General features: G+C 48.3%; 1 protein-coding gene and 2 pseudogenes across 3 annotated transcripts in view; 1 reads left to right on the forward strand and 2 right to left on the reverse strand.

The window, feature by feature from the left end:
- The window catches only part of LOC134927841 (uncharacterized), a 552,652-nt gene that overhangs the window by 126,610 nt on the left and 400,823 nt on the right, over positions 1 to 25,219 (forward strand). The gene's annotated exons all lie outside the window — the stretch shown is intronic.
- Positions 18,362 to 18,479, reverse strand: LOC134930128 (5S ribosomal RNA; annotated as a pseudogene).
- LOC134930389 (5S ribosomal RNA) lies at positions 18,640 to 18,757 on the reverse strand (annotated as a pseudogene).

Genomic DNA, 25,219 nt, shown 5'->3' on the forward strand with positions numbered 1-25,219 from the left:
AAAATGTGTTGCACATTTCTGACATTAACCCAGGTACCACTAAAAAGGGTATTATGTTTGGGGAGAAAAAGCAACCAGTGGTTTTTCCCCCATCGGATGAGTTGAATGAAGTGTGTGAAGAAGCGTGGGCTTCCCACGATAAGAAACTAGTGATTTCTAAAAAGTTACTGATGGCGTACCCTTTCCCGCCAGAGGACAGGTTGCGTTGGGAGACATCCCCGAGGGTGGATAAGGCACTCACACGCTTGTCAAAAAAGGTGGCACTGCCGTCTCAGGATACCGCCGCCTTAAAGGAGCCTGCGGATAGAAAGCAGGAGGCTATCCTGAAGTCTGTATATACACACTCAGGTACTATACTGAGACCTGCAATTGCTTCAGCTTGGATGTGTAGTACTGCAGCAGCTTGGTCCGATACCCTGTCAGAAAATATTGATACCCTCGACAGGGATACGATTTTGCTAACCATAGAGCATATTAAAGACGTCGTCTTATATATGAGAGATGCACAGAGGGATATTTGCCGGCTGGCATCTAGAATTAATGCAATGTCCATTTCTGCCAGGAGAGTATTATGGACTCGGCAGTTGACAGGTGATGCGGATTCTAAAAGGCACATGGAGGTTTTGCCTTACAAGGGTGAGGAATTGTTTGGGGATGGTCTCTCGGACCTCGTTTCCACAGCAACAGCTGGGAAGTCGACATTTTTACCTCCGGTTCCCTCACAGCCTAAGAAAGCACCGTATTATCAGGTACAGTCATTTCGGCCCCAGAAAGGCAAGCGGGTCAGAGGCGCTTCCTTTCTGCCCAGAGGCAAGGGAAGAGGGAAAAAGCTGCACCAGACAGCCAGTTCCCAGGATCAAAAATCCTCCCCCGCTTCCTCTAAGTCCACTGCATGACGCTGGGGCTCCACAGGGGGAGCCAGGTGCGGTGGGGGCGCGTCTCCGGAACTTCAGCGACCAGTGGGTTCGCTCACAGGTGGATCCCTGGGTTCTGCATGTAGTATCACAGGGATACAAGCTGGAGTTCGAGGCGACTCCCCCTCGCCGTTACCTCAAATCAGCCTTGCCTGCTGCTCTCAGAGAAAGGGAGGTAGTACTGGCGGCTATTCACAAGCTGTATATTCAGCAGGTGATAATCAAAGTACCCCTCCTTCAACAGGGACGGGGTTACTATTCCACAATGTTTGTGGTACCGAACCCAGACGGTTCGGTGAGACCCATTCTAAATTTGAAATCCTTGAACATTTATATAAGAAAGTTCAAGTTCAAGATGGAATCGCTCAGGGCGGTTATTGCAAGCCTGGAAGAGGGGGATTTTATGGTGTCATTGGACATCAAGGCTGCTTACCTGCATGTCCCCATTTATCCACCCCACCAGGAGTACCTCAGGTTTGTGGTACAGGACTCTCATTACTAATTCCAGACGCTGCCGTTTGGTCTGTCCACGGCACCGCGGGTATTTACCAAGGTAATGGCCGAAATTATGATGCTCCTCCGAAAGAAAGGAGTCATGATTATCCCGTACTTGGACGATCTCCTTATAAAGGCGAGGTCCAAAGAGCAGTTGCTAGTCAGCGTAGCACTATCTCAAGAAGTGCTACATCAGCACGGCTGGATTCTGAATATCCCAAAGTCACAGCTGATTCCTACGAAGCGTCTGCTGTTCTTGGGCATGATTCTGGACACAGAACAGAAGAAGGTGTTTCTCCCGGAGGAGAAGGCCCAGGAATTATCATCTCTGGTCAGGGACCTCCTGAAACCAAAGCAGGTGTCGGTGCATCACTGCACGCGAGTCCTGGGAAAGATGGAAGCTTCTTACGAAGCAATTCCCTTCGGTAGATTCCATGCAAGGACCTTTCAGTGGGATCTGTTAGACAAGTGGTCCGGATCGCATCTCCAGATGCATCGGTTGATCACCCTGTCCCTGAGGGCCAGGGTGTCTGCTGTGGTGGCTGCAGAGTGCTCATCTGCTAAAAGGCCGCAGATTCGGCATACAGGACTGGGTCCTGGTGACCACGGATGCAAGCCTCCGAGGTTGGGGGGGCTGTCACCCAGGGAAGAAACTTCCAAGGACAATGGTCGAGTCAGAAAACTTCCCTACACATAAATATTCTGGAACTAAGGGCCATTTACAACGCCCTGAGTCAAGCAGAACCCCTGCTTCAAAACCAACCAGTCCTGATTCAGTCAGACAACATCACGGCAGTCGCCCATGTAAATCGACAGGGCGGCACAAGAAGCAGGATGGCAATGGCAGAAGCCACAAGGATTCTTCGATGGGCGGAGAAACACGTGCTAGCACTGTCAGCAGTGTTCATTCCGGGAGTGGACAACTGGGAAGTAGACTTCCTCAGCAGACACGACCTCCACCCGGGAGAGTGGGGACTTCATCCAGAAGTTTTCAAGCTGATTGTAAATCGCTGGGAACGGCCACAGGTGGACATGATGGCGTCCCGCCTCAACAAAAAGCTAAAAAGATATTGCGCCAGGTCAAGGGACCCTCAGGCGATAGCTGTGGACGCTTTAGTGACACCGTGGGTGTACCAGTCGGTGTATGTGTTCCCTCCTCTTCCTCTCATACCCAAGGTACTGAGGATAATAAGAAAAAGGAGAGTAAGAATTATACTCATTGTTCCGGATTGGCCAAGAAGAACTTGGTACCCAGAACTTCAGGAAATGATCACAGAGGACCCATGGCCTCTGCCTCTCAGACAGGACCTGTTGCAGCAGGGGCCTGTCTGTTCCAAGACTTACCGCGGCTGCGTTTGACGGCATGGCGGTTGAACGCCGGATCCTAAAGGAAAAGGGCATTCCGGATGAAGTAATTCCTACGCTGATAAAAGCTAGGAAGGATGTGACGGCAAAACATTATCACCGCATATGGCGAAAATATGTTGCTTGGTGTGAGGCCAAGAAGGCCCCAACGGAGGAATTTCAGCTGGGTCGATTTCTGCACTTCCTACAGTCAGGAGTGACTATGGGCCTTAAATTGGGTTCCATAAAAGTCCAGATTTCGGCCCTGTATATTTTCTTTCAAAAAGAACTGGCTTCACTGCCTGAAGTTCAAACGTTTGTTAAGGGAGTGCTCCATATTCAGCCCCCTTTTGTGCCTCCAGTGGCACCTTGGGATCTCAACGTTGTGTTGGATTTCCTAAAATCACATTGGTTTGAGCCACTTAAAACCGTGGAGCTAAAATTTCTGACGTGGAAAGTGGTCATGCTTATTGGCCTTGGCTTCGGCCAGGCGTGTGTCAGAATTGGCAGCTTTGTCGTGTAAAAGCCCATATCTGATTTTCCATATGGACAGGGCAGAATTGAGGACTCGTCCCCAGTTTCTCCCAAAGGTTGTATCAGCTTTTCATTTGAACCAACCTATTGTGGTGCCTGCGGCTACTCGTGACTTGGAGGATTCCAAGTTGCTGGAAGTAGTCCGGGCCCTAAAAATCTATGTTTCCAGGACAGCTGGAGTCAGAAAAACTGACTCGCTATTTATCCTGCATGCACCCAACAAGCTGGGTGCTCCTGCTTCAAAGCAGACTATTGCTCGCTGGATCTGTAGCACGATTCAACTTGCACATTCTGCGGCTGGACTGCCGCATCCTAAATCAATAAAAGCCCATTCCACGAGGAAAGTGGGCTCTTCTTGGGCGGCTGCCCGAGGGGTCTCGGCTTTACAACTTTGCCGAGCTGCTACTTGGTCGGGTTCAAACACATTTGCTAAATTCTACAAGTTTGATACCCTGGCTGAGGAGGACCTTGAGTTTGCTCATTCGGTGCTGCAGAGTCATCCGCACACTCCCGCCCGTTTGGGAGCTTTGGTATAATCCCCATGGTCCTTACGGAGTACCCAGCATCCACTAGGACGTCAGAGAAAATAAGAATTTACTCACCGGTAATTCTATTTCTCGTAGTCCGTAGTGGATGCTGGGAGCCCGTCCCAAGTGCGGACTCTCTGCAATACGTGTATATAGTTATTGCTTAACTAAAGGGTTTTGTTATGAGCCATCTGTTAATGAGGCTCATTTGTTATTCATACTGTTAACTGGGTATAGTTATCACAAGTTGTACGGTGTGATTGGTGTGGCTCGTATGAGTCTTACCCTGGATTCCAAATCCTTTCCTAGTAATGTCAGCTCTTCCGGGCACAGTTTCCCTAACTGAGGTCTGGAGGAGGGGCATAGAGGGAGGAGGCAGTGCACACCAGATATAGTACCTAATCTTTCTTTTAAGAGTGCCCAGTCTCCTGCGGAGCCCGTCTATACCCCATGGTCCTTACGGAGAACCCAGCATCCACTACGGACTACGAGAAATAGAATTACCGGTGAGTAAATTCTTATTTTCGCTGCCTCTCTTTTGCCACCTTGATTCTGTTTTTTCCCCCTAATTTTATTCAAAATAGCTTCTCTTTTCCTTGCTGGAAGCGTTTTTAATGCATCTTTTCTGACTGCTTCTTTTTTTTCCGGCAAGCCTATAAGCTGCTTTGTACTCATCATATTTTCCTACATTCTTCAATTTCTGTCTCCTTCTCCTAATTTTTTCCGCTGGTGTTAGTGCCATCTTGCAGTAAATACCCCTTTTCCACTAGCTCAAAAAACACGGGTAAATGCAAGGGGGTGCGCTTTTACCAGTGTTTTTTTGCTTGTGGAAAAGGGTCCCCCTGCAAAAACCCAGATGTGACACTGCTCCCGTTTACACTGTATGGAAGGGCGGCGCTGGGAGATCATGTAATCTCCCAGCGCCGCCCCTGCCGCGTCACTAGCAGCGTCACCAACCTGGCAATATGCCGGGTTGGTGAGCGCAGTGGGAAAGAGGGCTGAGCACAGGCCGCAGTCGGGTACCACCCATGTCAAGCTCCCGGCTGCGACCTGTGCTCATTAGTTCAAAAGGAATATAATTCTTATACAAAACAGATAAAGATAGCTTAATTCTTTTTTTTTAAGTTTATACTAATTCAGTTAATTCATATGTATGTTACACTAAAAAAAAGTCCAAATATATTGCATTAAAATCTGGTAATAAAATGAATAGCTTGTCTTGTAACTCAGGTTACACAAGGTAACTCCGGTTACATGGTAACTCAGGTTACAGAATTTAATTGCATTTTTCATGACTTAAATGTGAATTCAATTTTTTCTTTTTTATAGAGTTGAGTAATATGCATGACACATGTATACAAAAACAAGTATAAACTAGCAGTATTATTATTTACCTTTATAAAAAAAACAATTCCGTGTTTTGGTTACTCAGGTTACATGCTAACAGTAGGCTTAAGAAACCTAATATTATGCAGAATCCAAAAGGTATTGAGATGTAGTTTTCAATTATTCCTAAACATAAAATATAAATTAATACAACATAGCTTTTGCTTTACTGCTAACATGTTAAAATGTAAAAAGTTTTACTTCTAAATGAAAGTGAAAGAATCATATCCAACTAGCCTGAGAAACACATGGATATATGGAAGCAGCTAATCTAGTGAAAAAAGTGTTTTTGTTAAAAAAAATTGTGCTGCCACTTACTTTAACATCTTGTGCTTTAGAATAAACTGAAATAACAAATAATTTTAAATTGTCCCTGTTTTCATGGAATAACCCAGCTGTGTAAGCTAGTCCAGTGCAGTATTATTGTTAGTAATAACCTCTGCATTGTACAGACTGTGAATATTTGTGTGTGCATTTGATAGCTGAGTGGTGTCGATTTCGTGTCTTTCACTCAACCTGCTATCCCTATATTCTATAACCTGAGGGGGCTTGGTGCGTCAGGTTTTATCTAATATAGGATTTTCACAAAGATATACTGTATTACGTATTTTTCTGTGATTTAGTCACCATATCTCTCCTTTATATCTGCTGGTGCTGACTACACTGCGCAGGGGTTTGGGCTAGAGGTATTGTGCTGCTGACAAATTGTACTGTTACCTGATACTGCAAGTTATATCATGTCTGCTTCTGAGGGTAACGGTTCTGGGGCTGAACACACTGCTGGTGTTGCTGAAGCCGCAGATACCTATGAGGAGAATATAGCTTTGGGCTCTGGTTCTGGAGGCTCCTTGCCCCCCAGTGGGACGGTGGCAACGGGGGCAAATAATGACCCGCCGTGGGCCGCTTTTTCCACGCTTCTGCATACGCAAGTTCGTAAACTAACACACCCTATGGGACCCCCAATGCCGGTGCAACCGTTTGTGGTCCCTGCAGCTAACCCGCCGTGGGCGGACGATTTATCTGCTCAAATAAAGAAGTTGAACCAGTCCCTGACTACTAAAAAGTCTGACCGTCGCTCGCCTGCGTCCAAGGGGTCCTCTAAGCGAGCGCTTGTCTCCTCACAATCCACTGCTGTCACTGACACCTCGTCGGATGAAGACGGCACTTACACTGACCCCACAGGTTCTGACACAGATACGGCTGATGGGGAGGGTGGTACACGTGGATGTTCCTGATCCTTTGGAGGCTATTAAATTAAATTTATAGATTACGGATGATCCCGAGCCATCCGTTCCTCCTAAGAAACCAGATAGGTTCAAGCGTCAGAAGGTGATTAAACAAGTTTTACCTCACTGACCACCTAGTGGATATACATCGGGAACCCTGAAAAAACCCGGGTACGAAGTTTGTGCCTCAAGAAGGTGCTGGCTCGCTATGCCCTCGCGCTGGAGCTGTCTAAGAATTTGGAAACGCCTCCTCCAGTGGACTCACATGTGGCTAGGATGGTGGTTTCCTCCGCTCTACCGGTCACCACCGTCACGTTTCTAAAAGAGCCTACGGATAAACGTGTAGAGGGTTGTCTGAAAGGGATTTACACCCTCACGGGTGCTGCACAAAGGCCCACTATTGCAGCTACTTGGTCTGCAGAGGCCATTGAAGCATGGGCCTTGGATTTAGATGCTGAAATCTACTCTGACCATGCTAGACAATGCTTGTCTTTTATTGTCACAGCTTCTCGTTTTATTAAAGAGGCAGCTACTAATGCCGGTATCCTGGCAGCCAAGGCCTCTACTACGTCAGTCCTGGCTCGCCGGATATTGTGGCTGAGATCCTGGTCTGTGGATCTGGACTCTAGAAAAACCCTGGAGGTACTCCCTTTTAAGGGAGATATTCTGTTTGGGGAGGACTTAAATAAGATAGTGGCTGACTTGGCTACTGCCAAAACTGCCTGTCTGCCAAGTACTACTCCTTCTGTGTCGAAGGCTAAAGGTACTTCCTTTCGCCCCTTTCGTCCTTCAGGTAAAGCAAAAGGTCAGGCGTACAACAAGCAGGCCCACACTTCCAAACCTGGTAAGCCTAAGCCCAAAAGAGCCTGGGCGGCCCGTCAGCCAGCTTCCAAGACAGATAAGCCTGCCGCATGACGGGGCGGGCCTCCCCCTGGGGGATCCCAGGGTGGGGGGTCGGCTTCTAGGGTATACCCAGGAATGGTTGAAGACCACTTCAGATGCCTGGGTACGGGAAGTCGTCACTCGAGGTTACGCCATAGCCTTCAAAAACTGACCCCCCTCATCGATTTTGCCAGACAGATGTCCCGTTGGACAAGACAAAGGCAAACACTCTACATTCGGTGGTACAGACCCTCCTGGATACAGGAGTCGTAGTATACAGGTGCCTCTTCCGCAGAGGGGCCAGGGGTACTATTCTCCGCTGTTTCTAGTCCTGAAACCGAATGGGTCCTCCCGGCCCATTCTCAACCTGAAGGCATTGAACAGGTTTGTGAAGGTTTCCAAGTTCCGAATGGAAACCCTTCGATCTATAGTTCTGGCCTTGGAACCTGGGAACTTCATGGTCTCCCTGGATATACAGGATGCTTACCTGCATATTCCTATAGCAGTGTCTCATCAACAATACCTGAGATTTGCAATTGGCAACTGCCATTACCAGTTTTTGGCGTTACCTTTTGGTTTAACAACGGCTCCGCGAGTCTTTACAAAAGTCATGGCGGTGGTACTCCGCCGTCAAGGAGTCAGGATACTACCGTATTTGGACAACTTGTTAATCCTGGCAAATTCCCCTGAACTTCTCCTGCATCATCTAGATGTGACGGTCCAGTTTCTGCAAGCCCACGGGTGGCTCATCAACTGGAAGAAGTCATCCCTGATCCCTGCTCAGAGCATGGTGCATCTGGGAGCACTATTGGACACTCACAACCAGCGATTGTTCCTGTCTCAGGAGAAAGTCCCGAAGCTTCGGGACAGGATTCGTTGCTACCTATCTCGTCCGCAAGTGTCGATACTTTCGGCGATGCAGGTGCTGGGCCTCATGGTGTCAGCATTCGACATGGTGGAGTGTGCTACATTTCACTCTCGCCCTCTTTAGAGGCTGATTCTAGCCAAATGGGACGGCCTGCCTCACCGGATCAGGTCTCAAATGATCTCATTGACTCCGGAGGTCCGTCTGTCGCTGCTCTGGTGGCTCCGGGACCAACAACTGTGCAGAGGCCGTCTGTTCTGGATATCCGACTGGGTTCTGTTGACGACAGATGCCAGTCTAAGAGGTTGGGGCGCGGTGCTGGAGCAACACTCCCTTCAGGGGCGGTGGACTAAGGAGGAGTCCCTCCTCTCGATCAATATTCTGGAGTTGCGGCCGGTCTTCAATACCTTGAACCTAGCCCAGCATTTAATTCAGAACCGTCCTGTTCAAGTACAGTCGGACAACGCCACCACAGTGGCTTACATAAATCATCAAGGCGGCACTCGAAGCTGCCTAGCAATGAAGGAAATCTCACGGATTCTACAGTGGGCAGAACGCCATCTACCGGCAATATTCATTCCGGGAGTCCTGAATTGGGAAGTGGACATTCTCAGTCGTCAGGACGTGTATGCCGGAGAGTGGGGCGTCCATCCAGAAGTGTTTCAACTCCTAGTGGAAAGGTGGGTCCTTCCAGACGTAGATCTGATGGCGTCTCGACACAATCACAAGGTTCCGGTCTTCGGAGCAAGGACAAGGAATCCTCAAGCAGCATTCGTGGATGCGCTGGCGGTACAGTGGAGGTTTCGGCTGCCGTACGTGTTCCCTCCGGTGTCACTCCTGCCCAGGGTAATTCGGAAGTTCAAGCAAGAAAAAGGAATTCTGCTTCTCATAGCTCCAGCGTGGCTCAGATGGCACTGGTTCTCAGACCTGCAAGGCCTATCGTCAGAGCGTCCAATTCTACTTCCACAACGCCCAGATCTCCTCGTTCAGGGCCCCTGTGTGTACCAGGACCTAGCCCGGCTGTCTTTGACGGCGTGGCTCTTGAAGCTTCTGTCTTAAGGGCTAAAGGGTTTTCTGAGGCGGTCATTCAAACTATGTTGCGGGCCCGGAAACCGGCTTCGGCACGGATTTACTATAGGGTCTGGCATTCTTACTTTGTTTGGTGCGCATGTAACGATTATGACGCTTCCAAGTTTAGTTTAGCCAAGTTATTGGCTTTTCTTCAGCAGGGCCTGGACTTAGGCCTGCGTCTGGCCTCCCTCAAGGTTCAAATATCTGCCTTGTCGGTGTGGTTTCAGAGAAAAATAGCGACCTTACCTGATGTGCATACCTTTACTCGGGGCGTGTTGCATATCCAGCCTCCCTATGTCCCGCCTGTGGCTCCTTGGGAGTTGTCGGTGGTTTTGGAGGCGTTACAAGAGTCTCCGTTTGAACCTCTTGGTTCAGCTGACCTTAAGTGGCTTTCCCTTAAGGTGGTGTTTCTGCTGGCTATTGCTTCAGCTAGAAGAGTGTCGGATTTGGGTGCCTTGTCCTGTAGTTCCCCATATCTGATATTTCACCGTGACCGGGCGGTTCTTAGTACTCGTCCCGGCTATCTACCTAAGGTGGTTTCTTCGTTCCACCTTAATCAGGAGATTGTAGTTCCGGCACTTGTTTCTCCTGATCTGTCTTCCAAAGAGCGGTCTTTGGATGTGGTACGGGCTCTCCGTATCTATGTGAAGAGAACTGCTCCTATTAGGAAATCTGATTCTCTTTTTGTTGTGTTTGGGTTTCACAAACTGGGCTGGCCTGCTCACAAGCAAACTCTGACCAGATGGAATAGAATGGTGATTGCGCATGCTTAAGTGAAGGCTGGTCTCTCTGCTCCTGATCACATTAAGGCCCATTCTACTCGGTCTGTTGGACCTTCTTGGGCGGCCCAATGTGGTGCGACCCTTGAACAATTGTGCAAGGCGGCTCCGTGGTCCTCTGTGAACACGTTCATAAGGTTCTATGCCTTCGATACTGCCACTTCCCAGGATGCTTCCTTTGGACACCGGGTTCTTGTGCCCGCTACAGTGTGTCCCCTCCCATAAGGAACTGCTTTAGGACATCCACATTGTCCATTCTTTGTGGAGCCCAGTGTACCCCACAGCAGAAAAACGAGTTTTATGGTTTAGAACTTACCTTTGTTAAAACTCTTTCTGCGAGGTACGCTGGGCTCCACAAGGCACCCATCCTAACGCACTTAGCTTCTTTGGGTTGGTATGGCATTAGCCGCTGACACGTCTCCTGTCGTGAGAATGCGGTGTTGTGGCTACTAACCGTTGTCGTCTCTTTTCCTGCTACTGCATTGGACTGGTAAACTAAAAAGATCCTGTGCAGGGAGGCAGCGCTGTGCATTCTGGGAACAGTCAAAGCTTTGAGCCTGTTGGTGCCTCGGATCAAGATCCTACTCTACACCCCATTGTCCATTCCTTGTGGAGCCCAGTGTACCTCGCAGAAAGAGTTTTAACAAAGCTAAGTAATTACCATAAAACTCGTTTTTACCAGCCGAGCTAATTGACTAGCCCGACCGCAGCACCCAAAGAAACATCAGGAGTTTTTAATCCTGATGTCTCTTCGGGGCAAAATCAATATCCCTAATAGTATAATCCCCTTTTCTCATACGTCCTAGAGGATGCTTTGGTCCACTTTAGTACCATGGGGTATAGACGGTTCCGCAGGAGCCGTGGGCACTTGAAGACTTTTTTTTTTTTCAGTGTGTGAACTGGCTCCTCCCTCTATGCCCCTCCTCCAGACCTCAGTTTAGAAAATGTGCCCAGGCAGATTGGTCGCTGTCTAGTGGAGCTCTACTGAGTTCTACTAAAGACTTTGTTAGGTTTTTTATTTTACAGCGAGACTGCTGGCAGCAGTCTCCCTGCTTTGTGGTACTTAGGGGGAAGAAGTAGGAACCAACTTCTTATATAGTTTCATGGCTCTGCTTCTGCTGACAGGACACCATTAGCTCCTGAAGGGTACTGAACACTAGCTACGGCTATGCGCTCACTCCCACAGCATGCCGTCTCCTCCCCCCCTAACAGAGCCAGAAGTCAGAAGACTGGTGGGTAGTATCACTGCAGATCTGAAGAGAGGCTCAAGGTACCGCGCAGCGAGCGGGATCATGCTGTCCAGAACACAGACCCAGCAGGGGGGGGGGGGGGGGAGGCGGCGCATGAACCCTACACTCACCGGCAAACAGTAGCATATGATGTTTAACACAGTCCTACCCCCCCCCGCCAGTATAAAGATTAATTGTAATAGCTAAGGGGAAACACGCCATTACAGGGGGCGGAGCTTTTTCCTCAGGCAGCCAGCACACTGCTCAGCGCCATTTTCTCCCAGCAACAGCAAGGGACACAGAGTTGTAATGTGGTGGCGCTGCCGTCGCTCCACAAGCCTGAATGGGTGACAGAATTACGTGATAGTGTGAGTCATATTACTAAGAGATTGGATAAGTCTGAGTCTCATGCAGAAAACTGGAGAAAATCCGTGGAGGACGTGATTTTTAATAGTTCTGTCTTTTCATCCACAGGGGACACCTCTGGTTCACAAAAAAGGTCATTTGCACTGATTCCTGTGTAGACACTAGTGATTCCAGGGGAATAGATCCAAAGTTAACAAACATTCAATACTTGATTGTTGCTATAAAGGTGGTTTTAGAAATTATGGAGCCCCCTCCTTTACCACAGGAGAAGGCTTACTTTAATAAAGAGAAGAAAACTAATGTAACTTTCTCTTATGTCCTAGAGGATGCTGGGGACTCTGTAAGGACCATGAGGGGTATAGACGGGCTCCGCAGGAGACATGGGCACTCCTAAGACTTTAGATGGGTGTGAACTGGCTCCTCCCTCTATGCCCCTCCTCCAGACCTCGGTTAGATCCTGTGCCCAGAGGAGACTGGATGCACTGCAGGGGAGCTCTACTGAGTTTCTCTGAAAAGACTTTTGTTAGGTTTTTTATTTTCAGGGAGCACTGCTGGCTGCAGGCTCCCTGCTTCGTGGGACTGAGGGGAGAGACGCAGACCTACTTCACAGATAGGCTCTGCGTCTTAAGCTACTGGACACCATTAGCTCCAGCGGGTCGGAACACAGGTGTCGTCCTCGCTGTTCGTCCCGGCCCCGTGCTCACAGAGCCGGAAGATAGAAGCCGGGTGAGTATATGAAGAATACTTCACAGGCGGGCAGAAGACTTCAGATCTTCAGTGAGGTACCCGCTGCGCGCCATTGCGCACACACACACACACACACACACACACACACACACACACACTAAGCACAGCAAGGGCGCAGGGGGGGCGCCCTGGGCAGAAATAATTACCTCAAATAAGACTGGCACCAGGCTCAGATACTGCAGAGGCAGTATATTATAAAACCCCCGCCAGTATAAAAAAAATTGAGCGGGACCGAAGCCCGCCGTCGAGGGGGTGGGGCTTGATCCTCCAGCACTAACCAGCGCCATTTTCTCCACAGCATGTTGCAGAGAAGCTGCTCCCGGACTCTCCCCTGCTGAACCAAGTAACGGGATAAAAATCCAGGGGGGGGGGGGGCACATTTATTTGGCGCAAATCATATAGAAAAAAAGCGCTGTATAGCCTGGGACTGTGTTTTCAGTGTCTAGTGGCGCTGGGTGTGTGCTGGCATACTCTCTCTCTGTCTCTCCAAAGGGCCTTAGTGGGGAGCTGTCCCCTTATTCATAGATCCCAGTGTGTGTGGGGGTGTCAGTACGTGTGTGTCGACATGTCTGAAGCGGAAGGCTCGTCTAGGGAGGATGCAGAGCAGATGGTGGTGTCTCCGTTGGCACAGCCGACACCGGATTGGTTGGACATGTGGAATGTGTTAAATGCTAATGTGACTTTATTACATAAGAGATTGGACAAAGCAGAGTCCAAGGACAAAGCAGGGAGTCAATCCATGGCTTTGGCAGTGTCACAAGACCTTTCAGGGTCCTATAAACGTCCCTTTTCCCAGGTAGCAAACACTGATACGGACACTGATTCTGACTCCAGTGTTGACTATGATGATGCGAGGTTACACCCAAGAGTGGCCAAGAGTATGCAATATATGATTATTGCAATAAAAGATGTTTTACATATCTCAGAGGACCCTTCTGTCCCTGACACGAGATCTGCATGTTTAAGGGGAAGATACCTGAGGTAACGTTTCCCCCATCTCATGAGCTGAACGCTTTATTTGAAAAGGCTTTGGAAACTCCAGACAAGAGACTGCTGATTCAAAGAGACATATGGAGGCTTTGCCTTACAATGGTGACGTTTTATTTGGGGAGGGCCTCGCGGACCTGGTTTCCACAGCTACTGCGGGTAAGTCTTCTTTTTTGCCTTATGTTCCCCCACAGCAAAAGAAAACACCTCAATACCAGATGCAGTCCTTTCGGTCGCATAAGTTCAGAAAAGGTTGGGCTCTTCCTTCCTCGCCAGAGGTAAAGGTAGAGGGAAAAGAGCACCAGCTACGGCTAGTTCCCAGGAACAAAAATCCTCCCCGGCCTCTACAAAATCCACCACATGACGCTGGGGCTCCGCTGCGGGAGTCCGCACCAGTGGGGGCACGTCTTCGTCTCTTCAGCCAGGTCTGGGAAAAGTCGGATTTGGATCCTAGGGTGATCGAAATTGTATCCCAAGGCTACAAACTGGAGTTCGAAGATGTGCCTCCACACCGATTTTTCAAATCGGCCTTGCCAGCTTCTCTCCCAGAGAGGGAAACGGTTTCAGCTGCCATACAGAAACTGTGTCAACAACAGGTGATTATCAAGGTTCCCCTAGGGCAACAGTGAAAAGGGTTTTACTCAACCCTGTTTGTGGTCCCGAAGCCGGACGGCTTGGTCAGACCAATTCTGAATCTAAAATCCCTAAACCTATATTTGAAGAGGTTCAAATTCAAGATGGAATCTCTCCGGGCAGTGATCTCCAGCCTGGAAGGGGGGGATTTTATGGTGTCATTAGACATAAATGATGCATACCTTCATGTCCCCATATATCCTCCTCATCAGGTGTACCTGAGATTCGCTGTACAGGATTGTCATTACCAGTTTCAGACGTTGCTGTTTGGGCTTTCCACGGCCCCGAGAATTTTCACCAAGGTGATGGCGGAAATTATGGTGCTCCTGCGCAAGCAGGGGGTCACAATTATCCCATACTTGGACGATCTCCTGATAAATCTAAAAAAGAGGAGATAGAGGACTGCTGCGCCTCAGAGAGCTGCAGTGGGGATACCAACAGATGATCACTCAATCACCCTGGAACACTAATGCACAAGAAAATAAGGGATCCCTTCTGCGCTCGTCAAACAACAATAAACAGTAATGCAGTGAATAATGAGTTCTCAAATGGATAAGTCTAGGACTCAATTGTAGTCTCTTTTGGTTCTTATAAAAAGCGGAAATGCTGGATGTAATGAGACTCAATGCGTACCGTACTCACAAGGAGTCGTGGTATGTCCCGCGTATAAAGGTATCTTTAGTCGTTTGGTTCTTCTTTACCTTCTCCGAGGTGGAAAGATCTTATCCTCGTGGTTGGAAAGAAGAAAAAGTGGAAAAGAAGAACAACTGATGGTGTAGTATGTTCGTGCAAGCAGGAGATCGCTGGATATAAATATGTGGTGGAATACGGGAATATCCTCAACGTGACTCTAAGGGTAGTGGTCCGTAATTTTCATCATTTCTGTACGTGCTGATATACAAATGGAGATGCTGGGAGTGACTGGTGATTTAACGCGTACCTTACTCACGTTAAATCGGGGTTAATCTTCCATGTAAAGGTATCTTTGATCCTTCGTTGTTCGTCCTTCCTCTTATTGTCCTTCCTTCGTCCCAGAGATAATACTGGATCGGAGTTGTTTTCTCGGTGAAAGAGCAGGAGAGAACAGGTGATGGTGTAGTATGTACGTAACGACACGTGATTAGGTGACTGTTAAAGCAATCAATGACTATTGTGCTGGGCTAGTGCGTACCACACTCACATCCATACGGGGAAGGAGAAAACGCATCAAGGTATCTTTCACTTGGACTGGGATTGTATCATTCAGTCATTCACACCCGGACTGGACATAGGATAGATGAGGAATGGGCGTACCCGACTCACACTCAGAGGTGTTATGGTCTGCACATAAGGGTATCTTTGGGATGGTCCTATACGTCGTGGCTCTCCAATTCTCACGTGGATGGCGGTGTATAAGGAGGAGGAGAGTGGAGGGCCAGTACTACCAGTGACCAATCAGGACGGTACCAGCTAAGGTGAGGTTAATCCGGACCTTTTTTAACATCTTTCACCCATCCCCGCTGGCGCCTTTTCTGTATTGACCACTGGTTTGTTGCCATTCTTTCCATTTTTTTATTTGTATTGAATAAATCCTTTTTACGTGTCAATACCTCGTTCATTATTTATTGACACTCCACTCTCCTCCTCCTTATACACCGCCATCCACGTGAGAATTGGAGAGCCACGACGTATAGGACCATCCCAAAGATACCCTTATGTGCAGACCATAACACCTCTGAGTGTGAGTCGGGTACGCCCATTCCTCATCTATCCTATGTCCAGTCCGGGTGTGAATGACTGAATGATACAATCCCAGTCCAAGTGAAAGATACCTTGATGCGTTTTCTCCTTCCCCGTATGGATGTGAGTGTGGTACGCACTAGCCCAGCACAATAGTCATTGATTGCTTTAACAGTCACCTAATCACGTGTCGTTACGTACATACTACACCATCACCTGTTCTCTCCTGCTCTTTCACCGAGAAAACAACTCCGATCCAGTATTATCTCTGGGACGAAGGAAGGACAATAAGAGGAAGGACGAACAACGAAGGATCAAAGATACCTTTACATGGAAGATTAACCCCGATTTAACGTGAGTAAGGTACGCGTTAAATCACCAGTCACTCCCAGCATCTCCATTTGTATATCAGCACGTACAGAAATGATGAAAATTACGGACCACTACCCTTAGAGTCACGTTGAGGATATTCCCGTATTCCACCACATATTTATATCCAGCGATCTCCTGCTTGCACGAACATACTACACCATCAGTTGTTCTTCTTTTCCACTTTTTCTTCTTTCCAACCACGAGGATAAGATCTTTCCACCTCGGAGAAGGTAAAGAAGAACCAAACGACTAAAGATACCTTTATACGCGGGACATACCACGACTCCTTGTGAGTACGGTACGCATTGAGTCTCCTTACATCCAGCATTTCCGCTTTTTATAAGAACCAAAAGAGACTACAATTGAGTCCTAGACTTATCCATTTGAGAACTCATTATTCACTGCATTACTGTTTATTGTTGTTTGACGAGCGCAGAAGGGATCCCTTATTTTCTTTGATCTCCTGATAAAGGCAAGATCGAGAGATCAGTTACTAAAGAGTGTCTCTCTCTCCCGGAGAGTACTACAACAACACGGCTGGATTCTAAATCTACCAAAGTCGCAGTTGGTTCCGATGGACAAAGCCCAGGAACTCCAGAACATGGTCAAGGATCTGCTGAAGCAAAAAAGAGTGTCAGTTCATCAATGCACTCGAGTATTGGGAAAGATGGTGGCGGCCTACGAGGCCATTCCGTTCGGCAGCTTCCACGCGAGAACTTTTCAGTGGAACCTTCTGGACAAGTGGTCGGGGTCCCATCTACAAATGCATCGGAAGATAAGCCTGTCCCCCAGGGCCAGGGTCTCTCTCCTGTGGTGGCTCCAGAGTGCTCACCTACTAGAGGGTCGAAGGTTCGGCATTCAAGATTGGGTTCTTATGACCACGGACGCGAGCCTCCGATGATGGGGAGCAGTCACACAAGGAAGAAATTTTCAGGGAATATGGTCAAGCCAGAAGGCTTGTCTACACATCAATGTGCTGGAATTAAGGGCCATATACAACTGCCTACAGCAAGCGGAGAATCTTCTTCGCAACCTACCCGTTCTGATTCAGTCAGACAATGTCACAGTCGTGGCGCATGTAAACCGCCAAGGCGGGACAAGGAGCAGAGCAGCAATGGCAGAAGCCACCAGGATTCTTCGCTGGGCGGAAAAGCATGTAAGCACTCTGTCAGCAGTCTTCATCCCGGGAGTAGACAACTAGGAGGCAGACTTCCTCAGCAGACACGATCTCCATCCAGGAGAGTGGGGGCTTCATCAAGAAGTCTTTGCAGAGGTAACAAGTCGTTGGGGACTTCCTCAAATAAATATGATGGCGTCACGCCTCAACAAAAAGCTTTGGACGTATTGTTCCAGGTCGAGGACCCTCAGGCAGTGGCGGTGGACGCCCTAGTGACACCATGGGTATTTCAGTTGGTCTATGTGTTCCCTCCTCTTCCACTCATCTCAAAACTATTGAGAATCATGAGACGAACAAGAGTGCAGACAATATTAATTGTTCCAGATTGGCCTCGAAGGGCCTGGTATTCAGATCTTCAGGAAATGATCACAGAAGATCCGTAGCCTCTTCTTCTCAGGGAGCACCTGTTACAACAAGGGCCCTGCGTGTTCCAAGACTTACTGCGGTTACATTTGACGGCATGGCGGTTGAACACCAAATCCAAGCTAGGATGGGTATTCCGGGCTAAGTCATCCCTACTCTGATCAAAGCTAGGAAGGAGGTAACGGCGAGGCATTATCACCGTATCTGGGGGAAATATGTGTCTTGGTGTGAAGCCAAGAATGCTCCTACGGAAGAGTTTCAGCTGGGTTGTTTTCTCCATTTTCTCCGGACAGGAGTGGATATGGTACAATTGGAAAAAAGCAAGAGAAAAAGACAAAAAAACCTTTTTTTTGGGAGCACTCATTTGTTATGATAGAGATAAAATATATAATATTAAAACATAACCTTTAATTAAACCCTGAATAAAAAAACTTATGGACAAAGAATTGGGACTCGTGTATGGTGTTATCTGTTAGTGTAAATCTTATTTAACCTTTTAGCAAATGAGGTATAAGATAATTAAGGAGGTGAAAATATCAGAGGGATGGTGAAGGATACCAAATGGTTTCTTAGGATCCAGGGTATCCAAAAAAAATCACTGTACATGCCTGAATTTATGGATACCTAGGTTGGAACAATGTAGGCTTTGTCAGAATAGAGCTCAAGAGGTATGTAAGAAGGATGGAGCAAGGAATGCAATGAGGCTTCCCTTAGTGAGAAGGGGGGCGGGGGGATTTTGGACAGAGGCCCACTGCACCTGGTATTCTCAGGAGGTTTTCCTTCCTAGTACTGACCAGGCCATGCTTGCTTAGCTTCTGAGATCGCACAGGATCGGGCGTATTCAGGGTAGTATGGCAGTGGGCTGATGATGGGGCGGGGGGGGGGGGGGGGGGGGAATAGGGAAGCAACACTTCTATTTTCTGTACTCTAATAAAACGGTACCATGATGGTCTGAAATGGTTTTTCCAGATAAGAGAGTGTGTGGGGATTTGTGGGATGAGGGCAAGTTTTTTCCTTAAAAATGGCCCACTGCACCTGGTATTCTCATGAGGTTCACCTTCCTAATACTGACCAGGCCATACCTGCTTAGCTTCCGAGATCGGACAAGATCGGGCGTATTGAGGGTAGTATGGCCATGGGCCTATCATAAAGGAGAAGGAGAGGTCACACTCTGCTTACTGTACTTTACATAAATCAGGACTGGAATGGTCCGAAATGGTATTTCCAGAAAGGAGTGTGTGTGAAGAAATGAAGGAGTATAGACAGAAAGAAGGAGGGGGGGGGGGGGGGGAGTAAGAATTAATGCAAAGGAGAGGTGTTGATTGTATAAGTCTCCAAATTGGAGATCTAATAATAATGAAAAAATAATCATGGGGAAAATACCCCCCCAAAAAAAATCAGACTCGCTGTGTGATGTTGTTGGAGATATACTGACAAAAGTTATATAGTGTGATCACTGAAAAAATATATATAAGATTAAGATTGGATGGCTGAAATATGCTCTTCAAATGCAGGGTTGCTTGCTTACTGGGGGAGACCCACAGGGTAGATAAAGAGCTCAAGGCTGGCTCACAAAGATTTGTTAGAACACACAAATGTATACTGTTACTTGCTCTATAGAAACGATTAATGAGTGAAAAAAGATATGAGTTTAGAGCTCAGGGCTGGCTCACAACAGATACATTAAACCTTATTTCATCCTCTTGAGGACTGCCATAACATTGGAAAATAATAAATAATTTGCACTCAAATGCTGCTGATAATACAAAACATGCAAATATAGATATACATTAGTGTAAAGGAAGAATAGCATAACTGTGATTGATATCCATTTGGGGCATGAGCGGGGAGGTAATGAAGTATGGACTGTAAATTGTCCTATGCTACAAACAGTGCTTCTGCTGCTATGCAATAATGCCGCAGGAGCAATTGGTTTAGGGAGAGAGAGTGGATAATAAAGTCCTGGTGGTTCAGTGTGTTACCGCAGCCGCAATGTGTGCGGTCAGTGTTGTCCAGGAATCCCCCAGCGTTCGCCCGCTAGCAGTGATGAGTGCGGCCGCCTGCTTCCGGACTGGGCGTGGCCGCGATGACGTCACCGAAGGACGTCTCTCGGCTTGGTCACGAGAGCCTCTCTCTACTGCTCTCCTGTGACCAGTCTGAGTACTGGATTGACCAATACAGTTAGTGGAAGGATGATGGATAGATGACTGGACCAATCAGGTCATTGCTGGAATAATAGATGCGGCCATTATGGAAAAGGGAAAAAGATGATTGTGTGTGAGACAGGAGTAGGGAAACTGTGCGTGATAATGATTTAAAAATAAATGTTGATATATATTGTATTGATATATATGTGTAAATATGTATAGGATAAAAATAAGATTTTACATACCGATAAATCTATTTCTCGTAGTCCGTAGTGGATGCTGGGGACTCCGTCAGGACCATGGGGATTAGCGGCTCCGCAGGAGACAGGGCACAAAAATAAAGCTTTAGGATCAGGTGGTGTGCACTGGCTCCTCCCCCTATGACCCTCCTCCAAGCCTCAGGATACTGTGCCCGGACGAGCGTACACAATAAGGAAGGATTTTGAATCCCGGGTAAGACTCATACCAGCCACACCAATCACACCGTACAACTTGTGATCTGAACCCAGTTAACAGTATGACAACGTAGGAGCCTCTGAACAGACGGCTCACAACAAGAACAACCCGATTTTTTTGTAACAATAACTATGTACAAGTATTGCAGACAATCCGCACTTGGGATGGGCGCCCAGCATCCACTACGGACTACGAGAAATAGATTTATCGGTAAGTAAAATCTTATTTTCTCTAACGTCCTAGTGGATGCTGGGGACTCCGTCAGGACCATGGGGATTATACCAAAGCTCCCAAACGGGCGGGAGAGTGCAGATGACTCTGCAGCACCGAATGAGAGAACTCCAGGTCCTCTTTAGCCAGGGTATCAAATTTGTAGAATTTTACAAACGTGTTCTCCCCCGACCACGTAGCTGCTCGGCAGAGTTGTAATGCCGAGACCCCTCGGGCAGCCGCCCAGGATGAGCCCACCTTCCTTGTGGAATGGGCCTTGACAGATTTAGGCTGTGGCAGGCCTGCCACAGAATGTGCAAGTTGAATTGTGCTACAAATCCAACGAGCAATCGTCTGCTTAGAAGCAGGAGCACCCAGCTTGTTGGGTGCATACAGTATAAACAGCGAGTCAGATTTTCTGACTCCAGCCGTCCTTGAAATATATATTTTCAATGCCCTGACAACGTCCAGCAACTTGGAATCCTCCAAATCGCTAGTAGCCGCAGGCACCACAATAGGCTGGTTCAGGTGAAACGCTGACACCACCTTAGGCAGAAAATGAGGACGCGTCCGCAGTTCTGCCCTGTCCGAATGGAAAATCAGATATGGGCTTTTATACGATAAAGCCGCCAATTCTGACACTCTCCTGGCTGAAGCCAGGGCCAGTAGCATGGTTACTTTCCATGTAAGATATTTCAAATCCGCCGATTTGAGTGGCTCAAACCAATGGGATTTGAGAAAATCCAAAACTACATTAAGGTCCCACGGAGCCACTGGGGGCACAACCGGGGGCTGTATATGTAGTACACCTTTTACAAAAGTCTGGACTTCAGGAACTGAAGCCAATTCTTTCTGGAAGAAAATCGACAGGGCCGAAATTTGAACCTTAATGGACCCCAACTTGAGGCCCATAGACAATCCTGTTTGCAGGAAATGTAGGAATCGACCCAATTGAAATTCCTCCGTGGGGGCCTTCCTGGCCTCACACCACGCAACATATTTTCTCCAAATGCGGTGATAATGTTGTGCAGTCACCTCCTTCCTGGCTTTAACCAGTGTAGGAATGACCTCTTCTGGAATGCCTTTTTCCCTTAGAATTCGGCGTTCAACCGCCACGCCGTCAAACGCAGCCGCGGTAAGTCTTGGAATAGACACGGTCCCTGCTGAATCAGGTCCCGTCTTAGAGGTAGAGGCCACGGATTTTCCGTGAGCATCTCCTGAAGTTCCGGGTACCAAGTTCTTCTTGGCCAATCCGGAGCCACGAGTATCGTTCTTACTCCCCTTTGCCGTATAATTCTCAGTACTTTGGGTATGAGAGGCAGAGGAGGAAACACATACACTGACTGGAACACCCACGGTGTTACCAGAGCGTCCACAGCTATTGCCTGAGGGTCTCTTGACCTGGCGCAATACCTGTCCAGTTTTTTGTTGAGGCGAGACGCCATCATATCCACCTTTTGGTTTTTCCCAACGGTTCACAATCATGTGGAAGACTTCTGGATGAAGTCCCCACTCTCCCGGGTGTAGATCGTGTCTGCTGAGGAAGTCTGCTTCCCAGTTGTCCACTCCCGGAATGAACACTGCTGACAGTGCTATCACATGATCTTCCGCCCAGCGAAGAATCCTTGCAGCTTCTGCCATTGCTCTCCTGCTTCTTGTGCCGCCCTGTCTGTTTACGTGGGCGACTGCCGTGATGTTGTCCGACTGGATCAACACCGGCTGACCCTGAAGCAGGGGTTTTGCCAGGCTTAGAGCATTGTAAATCGCTCTTAGCTCCAGTATATTTATGTGAAGAGACATCTCCAGGCTTGACCATACTCCCTGGAAGTTTCTTCCCTGTGTGACCGCTCCCCAGCCTCTCAGACTGGCATCCGTGGTCACCAGGACCCAGTCCTGTATGCCGAATCTGCGGCCTTCTAACAGATGAGCACTCTGCAACCACCACAGAAGAGACACCCTTGTCCGTGGCGATAAGGTTATCCGCTGATGCATCTGCAGATGCGATCCGGACCATTTGTCCAGCAGATCCCACTGAAAAGTTCGTGCGTGGAATCTGCCGAATGGGATTGCTTCGTAAGAAGCCACCATCTTTCCCAGGACTCTTGTGCATTGATGCACAGACACTTTTCCTGGTTTTAGGAGGTTCCTGACAAGTTCGGATAACTCCTTGGCTTTCTCCTCCGGAAGAAACACCTTTTTCTGAACCGTGTCCAGAATCATTCCCAGGAACAGCAGACGTGTTGTCGGGGTCAACTGAGATTTTGGAAAATTCAGAATCCACCCGTGTTGTTGCAGCACTACTTGGGTTAGTGCTACTCCGTCCTCCAGCTGTTCTCTGGACCTTGCCCTTATCAGGAGATCGTCCAAGTAAGGGATAATTAATACGCCTCTTCTTCGCAGAAGAATCATCATTTCGGCCATTACCTTGGTAAAGACCCGAGGTGCCGTGGACAATCCAAACGGCAGCGTCTGAAACTGATAATGACAGTTTTGCACCACGAACCTGAGGTACCCTTGATGTGAAGGGCAAATTGGGACATGCAGGTAAGCATCTTTTATGTCCAGGGACACCATAAAGTCCCCTTCTTCCAGATTCGCTATCACTGCTCTGAGTGATTCCATCTTGAACTTGAATTTTTGTATGTACAGGTTCAAAGATTTCAGATTTAGAATAGGTCTTACCGAGCCGTCCGGCTTCGGTACCACAAATAGCGTGGAGTAATACCCCTTTTCCTGTTGTAGGAGGGGTACCTTGACTATCACCTGCTGAGAAAACAGCTTGTGAATGGCTTCCAATACCGTCGCCCTGTCTGAGGGAGACGTTGGCAAAGCAGACTTTAGGAACCGGCGAGGGGGAGACTTCTCGAATTCCAACCTGTAACCCTGAGATACTACCTGCAGGATCCAGGGGTCCGCCTGTGAGCAAGCCCACTGCGTGCTGAAATTCTTGAGTCGACCCCCCACCGTTCCTGAGTCCGCTTGTAAAGCCCCAGCGTCATGCTGAGGGCTTTGCAGAACCCGCGGAGGGCTTCTGTTCCTGGGAAGGAGCTGCTTGCTGCCCTCTCTTACCCTTTCCTCTGCCTCGGGGCAGATATGACTGTCCTTTTGCCCGCTTCTTATAGGACCGAAAGGACTGCGGCTGAAAAGACGGTGTCTTTTTCTGTTGGGAGGGGGTCTGAGGTAAAAAGGTGGATTTCCCGGCAGTTGCCGTGGCCACCAAATCCGATAGACCGACGCCAAATAATTCCTCCCCTTTATACGGCAATACTTCCATATGCCGTTTGGAATCCGCATCACCTGACCACTGTCGTGTCCATAAACTTCTTCTGGCAGATATGGACATCGCACTTACTCTCGATGCCAGAGTGCAAATATCCCTCTGAGCATCTCGCATATAAAGAAAAGCATCCTTTAATTGCTCTAAAGTCTGTAAAATACTGTCCCTATCCAGGGTATCAATATTTTCAGTCAGGGAATCCGACCAGACCACCCCAGCACTGCACATCCAGGCTGAGGCGATGGCTGGTCGCAGTATAACACCAGTATGTGTGTATATACTGTTTAGGGTAGTTTCCAGCCTCCTATCAGCTGGATCCTTGAGGGCGGCCGTATCAGGAGACGGTAACGCCACTTGTTTTGATAAGCGTGTGAGCGCCTTATCCACCTTAGGGGGTGTTTCCCAGCGCGCCCTAACCTCTGGCGGGAAAGGGTATAATGCCAATAACTTTTTTGAAATTAGCACTTTTCTATCTGGGTTAACCCACGCTTCATCACATACATCATTCAATTCCTCTGATTCAGGAAAAACTACAGGTAGTTTTTTCACCCCCCACATAATACCCCTTTTTGTGGTACTTGTAGTATCAGAGATATGCAAAGCCTCCTTCATTGCCGTGATCATATAACGTGTGGCCCTACTGGAAAATACGTTTGTTTCTTCACCGTCGACACTAGATTCAGTGTCCGTGTCTGGGTCTGTGTCGACCGACTGAGGTAAAGGGCGTTTTACAGCCCCTGACGGTGTCTGAGACGCCTGGGCAGGTACTAACTGGTTTTCCGGCCGTCTCATGTCGTCAACTGATTTTTGTAATGTGCTGACATTATCACGTAATTCCATAAACAAAGCCATCCATTCCGGTGTCGACTCCCTGGGGGGTGACATCACCATTACCGGCAATTGCTCTGCCTCCACACCAACATCGTCCTCATACATGTCGACACACACGTACCGACACACAGCAGACACACAGGGAATGCTCTATTGAAGACAGGACCCCACTAGCCCTTTGGGGAGACAGAGGGAGAGTTTGCCAGCACACACCCAAGCGCTATAATATATATGGGAACAACCCTATATAAGTGTTGTATCCTTATAGCAGCTTAAATATAGTAATATCGCCCAAAAAAAAAAAAGTGCCCCCCCTCTCTGTTTTACCCTGTTTCTGTAGTGCAGTGCAGGGGAGAGTCCTGGGAGCCTTCCTCACAGCGGAGCTGAGCAGGAAAATGGCGCTGTGTGCTGAGGAGAATAAGCCCCGCCCCCTATTTCGACGGGCTCTTCTCCGGAGTTTGTGAGATCTGGCAGGGGTTAAATACATCCATATAGCCTCAAGGGCTATATGTGATGTATTTTTTAGCCATAAAAAGGTATTATACATTGCTGCCCAGGGCGCCCCCCCCAGCGCCCTGCACCCTCCGTGACCGCTGTGTGAAGTGTGCTGACAACAATGGCGCACAGCTGCAGTGCTGTGCGCTACCTCAGGAAGACTGAAAAGTCTTCTGCCGCCTGCTTC

Source organism: Pseudophryne corroboree, chromosome 5 (genome assembly GCF_028390025.1).
Source record: "Pseudophryne corroboree isolate aPseCor3 chromosome 5, aPseCor3.hap2, whole genome shotgun sequence".
NCBI lineage: Eukaryota > Metazoa > Chordata > Amphibia > Anura > Myobatrachidae > Pseudophryne > Pseudophryne corroboree.